We start from the raw sequence: 14,161 nt of genomic DNA, 5'->3' as shown, positions 1-14,161 counted from the left end.
AATTATAAATTTTGGGATGTTACAGGTGGCCTCCTGGTGGGTCGCCTCTAGTATTTTCTTCGCCCAATATTTTTTATATATTCCAAAATATTTTTTCGTAAAGTTTCAAGACATTTGGAGTTGTGTAGAATAAGACTCTCAGATTTGCTCCTTTCCGGTCCAGAATTCGAGCTGCGGGCATTCTCCCTCTTCATGTAAATCTTGTAAAATAAGAGAGAAAATGCATGCGCATTGTACCATAATGTGAAATAGTAGCTCATAATGCAATAAATATTAACATAAAAGCATGATGCAAAATGGACGTATCAACTCACCCAAGCTTAGACCTCGCTTGTCCTCAAGCGGAAGCCGAAATCGATAATCATGATCTCGTGTTTAGAGATAGAGGTGTCGACAAAAATAAAATGCGGGCATGAGGGCATCATGATCATATTTAGAACAACAACGTATTATCATATAACTTCTCATGCTAAAGTGATAATTTGTTCACAAGGTAATGTATGAAGCAAAAACTTTATTGAAAACTAACAAACCGTGATCTCAGTCAGTGAAGCAATTACAATTGATCATAATCTTGGAAAGAGTCAGTGTAAGAGCTTTTATGTAGCAAGTCAACATACCCAACCATATTTTAATCTTTCACAATTGCTAACACTCACGCGATACTTACGAGATCAAAGCCTCAATCAGACACAGAGAAAGATAGTGGCTTATAGTTTCACCTCCCAACCTTTTACCTCAAGGTAATGTCGACAATAATAGTTTATGATCACCCACATCCGAGTGGATATATATGTCTGGATCTTTCCCCAACACATAGTGCTTGCCAAAAAGAAAAATTATAAATAGGAAAGGTGAAGATCACCATGGCTCTTGTAGAAAGGTAGAAGATAGAAATGAAAGATAGGCCCTTCGTAGAGTGAAGCATAGGTTGTCATGCACTTTTATGGTTGGATGCACGAAATCTTAATGCAAAAGAACATCACTTTATATTGCCGCTTGTGATAAAGAACTTCATTGTGCAGTCCGTCGCTTTTCTTCTTCGATCTCACAAGTTCGTATAAAGTTTATTTTCTTCACACTAAAATATCATGCATGTACAGAGAGCAATTTTATTGATTGCACCGATGACAACTTATTGAAGGATCTTACTCAATCCATAGATAGATATAGTGGACTCTCATGGCAAAACTGGGTTAATGGATGTTGGATGCACAAGTAGTGTCTCTACTTGGTGCAAAAGATTTGGCTAGCATGGGATGAGAAGCAAGCTCAACATATTGGAGGATCCATGACAATATAATTTCTATTCGGATATAATAAATCATAACCCATTATGTTGTCTTCCTTGTCCAACACTACTAGAGAAAACCCTGGTAGTAGCGCTTGAAATATACATAGCAGTAGCGTTGGGTCCAGCGCTACTGCTAGCGCGCTACAGCTAAGTTGTAGCAGTAGTGCTGGTATGGGCAGCGCTACTGTTAAGTATGGTTAGTAGTAGCGCTGCACTGACCAGCGCAACATAATGTACTTAAGAAAACAAAGAGGCATAATTAGCAAAATACAAGCAACTTATAGTAAACATAAACGATGAAGTTCCTCATAACCAAACTAATTACCTAGAGAGATCTATGCTAGTTTAGGACCACGTGATTTAATTACATCACACAGTTTTGCCGTGCATAAATTCAAAGTTTTGCGATAGAAAGACAGTAGTGACACATTGTCATCAACAATCAGTCCTCCGTGTTGGCGGTCCAATCTTCATAGTCAGGCAGGAAGCACCCAAGCTTCTTGAAAGGCTTCAGGTCCAGACGCTGAGCGGCTAGCAGTGCTCGGACATCAACCCGCGTGATTAGCCCATGGTAGAACATCTCCGTTGGTTCGAGGACCTTCTTCATGATCACTTGGGCAAGTTCACACTGTACGTGATAAAACTCGGCTCGAATTCGATGATCCAGTGTCTCTCCTATGCTTGTGGCCCGGCTGACAATCTTGGCATCTTCGGTAGTAGCTGACATGCGAACATGTTGATTATCCCTTCTGTACTCGAGCAGGTGATGCATGAGGTAGAATCCATCAGCCTTACTAGTGTGCAGTTGCTGGATGCAGCAAAAGTTGGTCTTATGGCGGAAAACCGGCCCGTTCTTCCTGTGCCTTCTCACCTTGATATATCCACCAGACAAGATGAAGGTTAACAGGGCACTATCGAGAACACTCTTTACGTGCGTGTAATCCTTTTTCTTGAGGTTCTTCAATGAGTCCAAGTACATAGCATGGGAGTATTTGGGGTATAGAATGATGAGGGCGACGCCGCCACCGCTGCGCAAATTAAGTACACCTCAAATTAGCCTCCATACTTGCAAAGGAATGATTAACACTTATGAAAGGATATGCACGAATGACTTACTAGGGATGATAAGGCAGGAGAATCACTTCCTTGTCCTTATTAGCAATCATGAATTCACCGAGGTACTTGCTCGCATAGTCACAGTGCTCGCATAATCACTTATTAGCAATCATGAATTCACCGAGGTACTTGCGACGCAGATATATTTTATGTTCTCGATCCTGATGAAGTAGTTGAGATACAGCGCATACATGCGGATGAACTGGAAATCTAGCTTGGTCATGTTGAACATGTCGTAGATGTAGTCAAATCGCAGGATGAACTGATTCGCGGGCCAGGTCTCAACGTACAACTTCCCACCCGGCACCTGAGCCGCGTAAAGCGGGTATCCTGGTTTTTCCTCGATCAGAAGGCTTTTCTCTCTGGCCAGCACATGTTCCGGGAGTCTTCTTAGATCATTGTTCAGTATGTGCTCTAGCGCTTTGGCGGGTAGGAATGGCTCGCTAGTGATATGGAAATGCTTCACACCTTCGACAGGTATTCTATCTACCACCCGGGGATTCAGAGGCGGCTGGCTGCTTGAAGCACCTCTGGAGCCTTTAGGGCCTCTCCTGGGCGGTCTCCTCCTTTGCTTCTTGACGGATGGCGGTAGTGAGCCCACCATACCTGTTGGGGAACGTAGTAATTTCAAAAATTTCCTACGCACACGCAAGATCATGGTGATGCATAGCAACGAGAGGGGAGAGTGTTGTCCACGTACCCTCGTAGACCGAAAGCGGAAGCGTTAGAACAACACGGTTGATGTAGTCGTAGGTCTTCACGGCCCGACCGATCAAGCACCGAAACTACGGCACCTCCGAGTTCTAGCACACGTTCAGCTCGATGACGTCCCTCGAACTCCGATCCAACCGAGTGTCGAGGGAGAGTTCCGTTAGCATGACAGCGTGGTGACGATCTTGATGTTCTACCGTCGCAGGGCTTCGCCTAAGCACCGCTACAATATTATCGAGGAGGACTATGGTGGAGGGGGGCACCGCACATGGCTAAGAGATCCAAGGGATCAATTGTTGTGTCTAGAGGTGCCCCCTGCCCCCGTATATAAAGGAGCAAGGGAGGAGGAGGCCGGCCCTAGGAGGGGCGCGCCATGGGGAGTCCTACTCCCACCGGGAGTAGGACTCCCTCCTTCCTTGTTGGACTAGGAGAAGGGGGAAGGAAAGGGAGAGAAGGAGAAGGAAAGAGGGGAAGGAAAAGGAGGAAAGGGGGGCCGGCCCCCTAGTCCAATTCGGTTTGGGCTAGGGGCCCCGCGCGCCCTGCCTCCTCTCTTCCACCACTTGGCCCTGAGGCCCATTGCTTCTTTCTTGTATTCCGGTAACTCCCCGGTACCCCCGAAAATACCCGAATCACTCGGAACCTTTCCGAAGTCCGAATATAGTCGTCCAATATATCGATCTTTACGTCTCAACCATTTTGAGACTCGTCGTCATGTCCCCGATCTCATCCGGGACTCCGAACTCCTTCAGTACATCAAAACTCATAAACTCATAATTTAACTGTCATCGAAACCTTAAGCATGCAGACCCTACGGGTTCGAGAACTATGTAGACATGACCGAGTCACGTTTCCGGTCAATAACCAATAGCGGAACCTGGATGCTCATATTGGCTCCCACATATTCTACGAAGATCTTTATCGGTCAAACCGCATAACAACATACGTTGTTCCCTTTGTCATCGGTATGTTACTTGCCTGAGATTCGATTGTCGGTATCTCAATACCTAGTTCAATCTCATTACCGGAAAGTCTCGTTACTCGTTATGTAATGCATCATTCCGCAACTAACTCATTAGTCACATTGCTTGCAAGGCTTATAGTGATGTGCATTACCGAGAGGGCCCAGAGATACCTCTCCGACAATCGGAGTGACAAATCCTAATCTCGAAATACGCCAATTCAACATGTACCTTCGGAGACACCTGTAGAGCTCCTTTATAATCACCCAGTTACGTTGTGACGTTTGGTAGCACACAAAGTGTTCCTCCGGTAAACGGGAGTTGCATAACCTCATAGTTGTAGGAACATGTATAAGTCATGAAGAAAGCAATAGCAACATACTATGGGTCACATCATTCTCCTAATGATGTGATCCCGTTAATCAAATGACAACTCATGTCTATGGCTAGGAAACTTAACCATCTTTGATTCAATGAGCTAGTCAAGTAGAGGCATACTAGTGACACTATGTTTGTCTATGTATTCATACATGTATTATGTTTCCGGTTAATACAATTCTAGCATGAATAATAAAAATTTATCATGATATAAGGAAATAAATAATAACTTTATTATTGCCTCTAGGGCATATTTCCTTCAATACCTTCTCAAACCACCACCCCAAGTGTCATCGGGCTAATCAGTGGACGGCCCTCGGTGTGTTGCTAGGTAGGGGCGTCATCTGGAGGCGTCTCCTACGAGGATCGCTTGAAGAGAGACTTTTTGCATTCCGCCTTAGGACATTCCGGCTCTGGCAAATCAGGCAGCATCAAGTCATCATATCCATGCTCATAGCCTGAGTCTTCCTCGCCCTGAGCCATCAATCCTCCATCATCATAGGCGGTATTGAAATACTTGTCTAGGTCATCATCATCCTCCTCCATGTCATCATTAGCATTTGCTTCTTCGACAACAGGGGCGACGTCATCTGGCACTAATGGAGGCTCTCCCTCGCGTCGTACTCTATCAGCCGCCATGATAGGTGCAGGTAATTTGGTAGGTGGGGTGGTGTTTGTACCTTCTTGAGAAGGTGGCTTTGGTGTGATACTAGGCGCCTCGAGATGAAGAAGAGACTTCGGCCAAGCCAAGAACTAGCTCTTGCATACGCCAATCCTCATAGGGGTCTCCTCGTCATCTACTGGTACCGGAGGAGACAAATCCTTGAAGCCCGCTAAGACACTGGCCACGTTAACCTTGAAGATGCTATCAAGCATCTCTCGGTTGTGGAACATGTGGTCCTTCGGCTTCATGATCGTTGCCTTTCCCACGACCACCTTCTGGCCCTTGATGTCATAGAGTAGGGTGCATGGGGTATCGTCGGCCTACGAAGAAGACATGTCTGCGATGTCAAACATCTGGAAGGCAACTAAAATGGAAGACAACAAACATGCTGGTGAAAAGGGTATGATGCGTAATTACCATGAGGGCGTCGAGCTCAGCCAGCAATGAAGGCCCGCCGAGCATGCCAGAGATGGAGGTTGGGTTGCTATGAACAGGAGCGGGACCTTGTGCGGTTGCTTGAGCAGGTGTTGGTGCTGTGGTGTTCGCCGAATTGCTCCCGACAAAGCTGGGAAGGGGAAAGTCCAGCCGCCATGCATTTGGATTGCTCTTCGACCAATTGAAAATTGCCGGAATCAAGCTGGCCACAGCGTCAGTGACCAACCCACTGACTACCCCGACCAACTCTTCTTTTGTCTCAACTTTGGTCTTATTGACCGCAATCACGACCTTCTCGTCGATCGTCTGGTGAGTGACGACCAACAGTCTCTTCCTTCTTTCCTCTGGCTCCTCGTGGTAGCATGTCTTCCATGAGGTGCCATCTCCGACGCCATGCAAACATCCATAGGACAGCGGCTTGTCCACCGGACCTTTTTCAGTATGTTCAGGGCCTGGTTGAATGGGGTGTCCCACTTGGGCCTTGCCGACAACTGTGACAACTCATCGCTTTCGGCTGCCTTTTGGTGCTGCTCTTTCTGCAAAAGGAACGTGGATGGTTTACTAATGTGACAAAACTTGTAGTCGAATTGATTGGAAGCTAATATGATAATCTGGTAATATAACAATTACCAGAAGTCTCATGAACTCCCTCGTGTTCGGGTGCGTGTAAAAGATCTTTTTGACATGGTCCCACTTGTACCGGGCCCTGATCCAGTCATGCTCTAGCGGGTCGGTGAACTCCGCCAATGGGTCTAGGATTCTGTGACTTTCATGTTCGGCATCCTCCTTGGCCCATACATGCCTCTTCCCCTCGCAACCACGGCTTCCGAGGCGGTGGGGAGGCATGTTCCTGGCCTGTAGCGCCTTCATTTTCTCTGACCTTGCCTTGACTTCTTCTTTACCACAATTCTCCTTGAATTTTTCTAAGCCTCTTCCGTTATTGACGGATTATCAGCATGAATCTTGGACCACGGTTCATTCTTCCCAATCGCTTTTTTCACCCGAACTTTCTAGGAGGACAAGTCGTTGGTGAACGTCACCATCGCCTAGTCGTTTATCTTAGTCATGGCGACGTCGTCCAACGGATCTTTAAATTTGCTTTCATCCCGGCTGGGGAACATCAACCTATTGTGCAACTTCTTTAGGAGCATGTGCTCCATATGTGGTATCTTCTTCAACTTCTCGTCGTTGATGTTGGCGGTTTCCCTGAAGATGCATCCTAGTTGATTGCCCCAGCACAAGCGCGCTTCCTCCGGCGCCGTTGGCTCTAACTTCTTGGGGTGCATCTCCGTGACCACAATTTGTTCGATTCCTAGCTCGTTTGGTCTTCGTGACCTATTCTTATTTGGTGCTTTACCAGCTACGAAAGCATCATTGATGGTCTCAGAGGTGGTGTCGATGCTGGTGCCAGTGCCAGAGTCGGCGGTGGTGTCGGGGTTGTTGCCACTGCCGCCACCATGAAGCCCCATCTAATGTTCGTCTAGGTAATCAAAATACTGATTTACTGCCTCGATGGGGTCTTCTAAGAGGCGAGCAGAACCCATGGCTTGGGCGTCGGTGGACATGTTTCCTATTCAACAATAGGATATAATGAAGAGAAAAAAGGGGTCGATATTTGGTCGAAATGTTGATTCATTCCCCTTCCGACAAATCCTGGGTACTCCATATGTTATAGTTTTTAGCACAAGTCATGCCGAAAATCATGGAATTTTTCGGCATGACCTTTGCTAAAAAGTGGACATATGGAGCGCCTGAAATTTGCCGGAACGGAAATGAATCAACATTCTGGCAAAACATAGGCCACTCGGATATTTTTCGACATTCAACCAACATTGGAAAATCATGTAACATTAATGACATATATCATTTGCAAAATATATCATTGAAGCAAGTACATAGAGTGAAATGACCCCACTAAACATTGCAAATTAGTGGTCTTTTCAAAAACCAGAAACCTTTGCAAAATGACCTCACTAAACTGCCCTAACCAACTAATTTGATATTATATACCGTAAACTAAATTTCCCTAAACAAATTTGCTAAATTTCCTAAACTGATTTTCTACTGTTTTTTTCCCTAAATGATCTCTCTCTCTCTCTCTCTCTCTCTGTTTGCTACTGTACAAAAAGTGAAATGACCTTACTAATTTGCTAATTTACTACAAAAATTATAGCTAATTTTTATACCTACAAAAACTACAAAATGTTTTTCTCTTTTAGGAATTTTTTCTTCTGTTGTTTTTCCTAAATGAGCTCTCTCTCTCTTTTAGAAATTTTTGCTACTGCTTTTTATAAATTTTTGCTACTGTTATTTTATTTAAAGCTACAAAATCTCCTACTGTTTTTTATTTAAATTTCCTTATTTATAGCTACAAAAATTATTTAATTCCTACTGTCTTCTATTACTAAGTAGCATCAATTTGGTTTTTAAAAACTAAATTAAGCAAGATATGAACCCTAGAATTTTTTTCCTAGTTGACTAGAGAGAGGGGGAGGTGGGGGGAGGGGGGGTTCATGAAGGGTGGCGACATAGAGAAAGGGTGAGGTCGACAACGGCGGTGCGGACGACGAGACCGGAGTGGCCACGACACGGACGACGAGGCCGGAGTGGCATCGGCGCAGACGAGGAGGAGGTCGGAGCGGCGGGCAGGGGCAACAACGGCGGGCAGGGGCCGAGGGGCGAAGACGGCGGACGGGGACGATAACGACGTGTAGGGGCGACGGCAGCTGGTAGGGGTGAAGGCGGCACGCGGTAACAGAGAGGAGGGGAGAGAGTGGGAGGAATGGGAGTTGGCGAAATTTGAGCCTGCACGGTGGGTTAACTCAAATTAGTAGTAGCGCTAGGTTAGGACCAAGCGCTATAGCTAAATTAGCTATAGCGCTGGATAGTAATCAAGCGCTACTGCTAACTTTTTTAGTTTATAGTTTTTAATTCTAAATTACACACAGTAGTAGCGCTGGGTTAGGTTCCAACGCTATAACTACATTAGCTATAGCGTTGGGTCATAAGCCAGCGCTACTACTATGTTTTCTTTTCTTTTATATTATTTGCCTTTTCTAGTTTTTATTTTTCTATTCTTTTTATTATTTATTTTTCTTTTCTATTTACTTCCCTTTTCCATTTGTATTGCTTTCTCCCTTTTGTTTTTTTATTTTTCTCCTGACTACGGCGTCTCCTTCAAACACTGCGCGAATATCACCAGAACCATATATGCATGTAATTGAAGGGGGATACGATTTCATCATTTTACCGATAACGGTTACTTAAGTGCGTATACAAAATTGATACATATATATAAATGATGGTTTCTCAGCTGCGTCGACGATGTTTCACATTGAGCTTCTTCCTTTCTTGTTCGTTGATGAATAATTGAGCCCCTCGTTGTGACTTTTCTGGAACCATGGAGTATGATCTTTCTTAGGTAATGTAGTATTGATTCTTCTTTTCATGTATGCTTCATCTCATCATCATCTTCCCTCATCGGGTTGCCGTATTAGTCATAGTCTTCCTTGTTGGCGACTCCATCCATTCTGATGATGCTCCTTTGGGATTGGTCGGTTCGGTTATGAAGAAGCATTGTGTCACGTGCTTAGCGTGTACCCATGGCTCATTTTTGTTGATGAAGTTAACGTTCACGGGAGTGCTCTTCACGTCGGGTATAGACACGGTAGTGAAAAACTTGTTTTCTCTTACAACATCCTTGGGCCATCTGACACAGAACATCGTCGCATCGTGCATTCGAGCATAGTCAAGCTCCCAGATCTCTTCGACCCTTCCATAGAATCTTTCAGTTGTGTCGTTGGCGTCGGTCACGCATTCAGTTGTCACCCTAGAGTTCTGGTAATCACTGTCCATGTATTTGGCCTCCGTGTAGAACGTGTACCCGTTGAAATCATATGACTGATACGTTGGGAGCTTGGACGTGGGGCCATGTGCTAAGGCGTGTATGAGCAATCCGTCCGTACTTCCCTCTTCTGGAGGATTTTCAAGAACTTGCTCTTTGGACCAACGCAAGAAAGTGGAGTTCTGCTCTATAGTAACTTCGTCGTCCATCTTGAGCATCCCCTTATCACGGTACTTCTTTGCGATGATTTCTTTGTGCTGTGCCACATAATCATCTACCACATCTAGGTGTTGTAGCACTACTGAGTTAGCCCTGTCAAAGTCGTTCCGTCAATCCGAGTAGTCCACGTGCAATTCCCTCTGGCCGTTGTTGTGACCATCTCCTTCGAGCTTCCCATCGTGCTACTAGACGGGCAAACCAGAAACAGGGTCTCTGGCGCCTATATAATTCTTCCAAAAGGAGATGCACTCATGCGTCAGATACCCCTGGACGATGCTCCCATTGGGACGGGACATGTTACAAATGAATCCTTTGATGACCCCATTCATCCTCTCGAACGGCATCATGCTGTGAAGGAATGTCGGCCCGAGGTCGATGATGTCGTCCACGATGTGGACACACAGATGCACCATGACATCAAAGAACCTGGGCGGGAAGTACATCTCAAGCTCACATAGTATGACAACGATCTCTTCCTGTAGCCTTCGGAGCTGCTTCACACTTATGGACTTTCGAGATAACGTCGAGGAAGTTGTAGAGACCAGTAAGCGTGTCACGGACGTGCTTCTCCATTATCCCTCTAATGGCAACCGGGAGTAACTGCATCATCATCACGTGACAGTCATGAGACTTCATCCCGCTGAACCTTTTCTTCTTGGGGTCTAGAAATCTTCTTATCTTTCCACAATAACCGGAACTGACTTTGATTCCCATAAGGCACTTGATGAATTGATCGATCTCCTTCGCACTTTAGGTGAAGCAAGAAGGGGGGTAATAATTCTCCTCCTTCTTGTTGACTTTTCTGCCCCTTTCCCCCTCCTCCATCTCCATCTCTGTCTCCTTCGTCGACTTCTTACGGTGGAGATCTTTCCTGATCTTCAAATCTTCCTAGTCTTTCCTTGCCTTCGGCCCATCCTTGGTCTTCTCTGGCATGTCCATCAGTGTGCCAAGCAAGCTCTCGAGGACATTCTTCATGATATGCATTTGATCAAGGCAATGAGGTGTGTCATGATTGGGCCAATACTCCAAGCCCCAGAAAACAGACCTCGTTTTCCATACCTTCAGCGGCGGCTCCGGCGCCTTTTTCATCTTTCCCGGCACGGGGCACTGTTCCCAGTTTCTCAACAGCTCGTCGATTTCGGTGCTGCTCCTCTTACGTGGAGATCCTTGATGATCAGCCAACCCATTGAAGATCTCAACGCTTTCTCCATGGGTCATCCTTCTCAAGCCATCTATGTTGCCCCATGCACACAATTTTCTCGGACCCGCCATCTTTCGTTGACGTAAGCTGCTGAGATGTTGTATCATCGATGCACCTCATGCATCCGGAGTATCTGTGGCACACCTGGCCTGAGGTGTACCCATAACCGAGATAGTTGTGCACCATAGTCATCAGTGTGGCTCTCATATGGAAATACTCTCCTTTGCTAGCGTCCCATGTCCATGCCGGTGTTTTCCATAACGTGTCTAGCTCCTCTTGCAAAAGCCCCATATACATGTTAATATTATTTCCCGGTTGTTTTGGCCCTTGAATCAGCATGCTCATGTGTATGTACTTTGTCTTCATGCACTTCCATGGGGGGAGGTTGTACATCCATACAAAGACAGGCCATGTGCTGTTGTTGGTGTTCTGGTTTCCAAACAGATTCATGCCATTGGTACTAGCACCAAGCATGATGTTCCTTGGATCTTTTGTAGCAAATCCATATACGGTGTTGAATGCTCTCCACTGGCTACCATCTATTAGGTGTCTCAGCTTCAGATCATCTCCATTGTCGGGCTTCTTCCTCTCCACGTGCTAGCGCATGAGTTTTGCTTCCTTAGGATCTACGAAATACAACTGCAGACGGGGAGTGATCGGAAAGTACCAATTTTTTTCTGAGGAGCTTTCTTTCCTGCATTCTTGTACTGAGAAGCATTGCACACTGGACGGCTGGTTTTTTCCGTGTGCTCCCCCTAATAAATGATGCAATCGTTGATGCATGCGTGGTACCTAATGTGCGGCAAATCAAAAGGGCAAATGATTTTCTTGGCCTCCGCGACACTAGTAGGACACAGGTTCTCCGCGGGAAGAACTTTATTATGTAGATACTTCAAATGCTCATTGAGGCTTTTGTCTGTCCATTTGTTTTTGGCCTTCATCTTTAGAAGTTCAATCGTGAAACTCAAGCGGGTCACCTCGGGATCGCAAACGTCATACAATGGAGTCTTCGGGTCTACTTCAAGTTGTGCTTGCTTGGTCTCCTCTCTAGAAGCAGTTCTCTTGCTAGTCGTACTCTTGGGAAGGAGGTCCCAAACATGAGGGTCCTGCACGACTGCACTTAGTAGCATCGAAGACTGCAGTGTGACCGCCGCCTCTTCTCTGCCATGTCCAGACTCTTCTTTGGCGTCATGTCCAGAATCTTCTCCGGCACCATCATTTCCGGACTCTTCCCTGCCGCCATGTCCGCCGCCATCTTCTTCGTGTCGATCGGTCATCTCTTCGTCTAGCCCCATGTCATTATTCCCTGCCATGTGGACGTCATCATCATCATGATCATCTTCTTCACTTATCCACTGGGCATAGCCATCCATGAAACCATTCATCAGCAGGTGCGCCTTCAAAGTGCCACGATCAAAAGGGTCCAAAAGGACTCCTTCTTTGCATCTTGCACACCGACATCTAATCCTAGTCCGATTATTTGCATACATGTCCATCACCGCAGATTGCATGTATCGCTCCACGATCCATCCACTCACCTTCATGACCAACTGCACGGTATAACAAGCAAAAGGGTTATAAACAAAATGCATGCATGCTTCAGAGTCATATAAAATTTTGGCATGACCTAGCCTAAAAATAGGACATCGAGTTTGCTCGAAATTCACCAAAACGGAAATAAATCGACATTTCGGCAAAACATAAGAAACTCGGGGGCATGTCACTCGCACAAATCACTCCATATCCCAAACACACATATTCCCATTTTTGAAATGAACAACTTTTTACTCACCTATATATATATATATATATATATATATATATATATATATATATATATATATATATCCCGAGAGAGATCGAATCGAGAGAGCACGGTTAGATGATGAGGCCTTTCACTACCTATATGGATCAAAAGTGTGGATGGCTAAATAGCTAACTAGATCTAGTTGTTGGGGAGAAGAGATGATCACTCTAGCTAACTAATGGAGAGGGAGTTAGGGTGGAGGGGGGCATTAATGGGGAGAGAAGAGAGGTAGCTAGGAGGAAGAGAGAGATGAGAGGCCATTATGGAGAGTTATGGTGGAGGGGGACATCAATGAGGAGAGAAGAGAGGTAGGAGGAAGAGAGAAGAAGGGAAGCAATGGTGGAGAGGGGAGAGGGGAAAGGAGGGGGGAGGGCAAAGTGGGGGAGGAGAGGGAGGGGTGGGTAAAAAGTTGGCACCAGCCACAACTAGCAGTAGCGCTGCATCCCAGAAAGCATTGCTGCTATGGTATTAGTAGTAGCGCTTGTCCTAGGCAAGCGCTACTACTAAGTGGGGCCTATTAGCAGTAGTGGTGCTGCAAAATAAAGAGCTACTGCTAAAGTCTTAGTAGTAGCGCTGGATTTTGGAGAATGCTGCTACTAGAGCTACCGCTGGTGGCATCGTCTAATCCCACATAGTAGTAGCGCGTTTTTGTTCTCCAGTGCTACTGCTAAGGTGTTAGTAGTACCGCTGCCCAGGAACAGCGCTACTGCTAAGTAGCAGCAGCGGTTGCTTTTTTCCAGCGCTACTACTAAGGTCCTGCCTATAAGCATTTCCCTAGTAGTGCAACATAAACTTGTTAGCATATAATATTTTAGTGAGTGCTCACGATCATAAAATATGTCCAAGATAGTGTATTTATATGTGAAACTCTATTTCTTTATTACTTCCTATTAATTGCAGCAATGACCAATACTATGTTTGTCAACCCTCAACAAATTTTATTCATCATACTCCTTATGTGTGAAGTCATCACCCTCCATAAGATTATTATATAATCTTTTATTTCTTTTATCCTTAAAGATCAAGGCAAGAAAGCAAAGCCTTCAACTCAAAACTACTCTTTACTATATAACTCTCGAACTCGATTACATAGATAGATCACAAAGCAAAACTCAAGACTAGATCATACTAAAACTTTTATTCTACTAGATGACGATAAAACCAAAAGGATCGAACTAAAATAAACGATAAAGATAAAGATGTGATGGGGATACGATACCGGGGCACCTCCCCCAAGCTTGGCACAAGCCAAGGGGAGTGCCCATATCCATGTACACAAGTCTTCGGAGGTGCCGGCGTGATGTTCTTTGCAATGATGCCCCTCAGGATGTGATTCTCCTCCTCAAGCCTATTGACTTGTTGTTTGAGATCCATAATCTCCTTACATAGCTTTTCGATGATAGTTAAAGCATCGTCTACCCACGGATGCATCCTTGCCATAGAGGAAGAAGGAACACTCTTTTTCAAGTTATGGTAAGATATAAATTTAGCATCGGGGGGTTTGACCGAATTTGGGAGGACCGAGTCATCGAG

This window comes from Triticum aestivum, chromosome 6B (genome assembly GCF_018294505.1).
Source record: "Triticum aestivum cultivar Chinese Spring chromosome 6B, IWGSC CS RefSeq v2.1, whole genome shotgun sequence".
Classification (NCBI taxonomy): Eukaryota; Viridiplantae; Streptophyta; class Magnoliopsida; order Poales; family Poaceae; genus Triticum; species Triticum aestivum.
Note: the sequence above shows the minus strand (reverse complement) of the source record.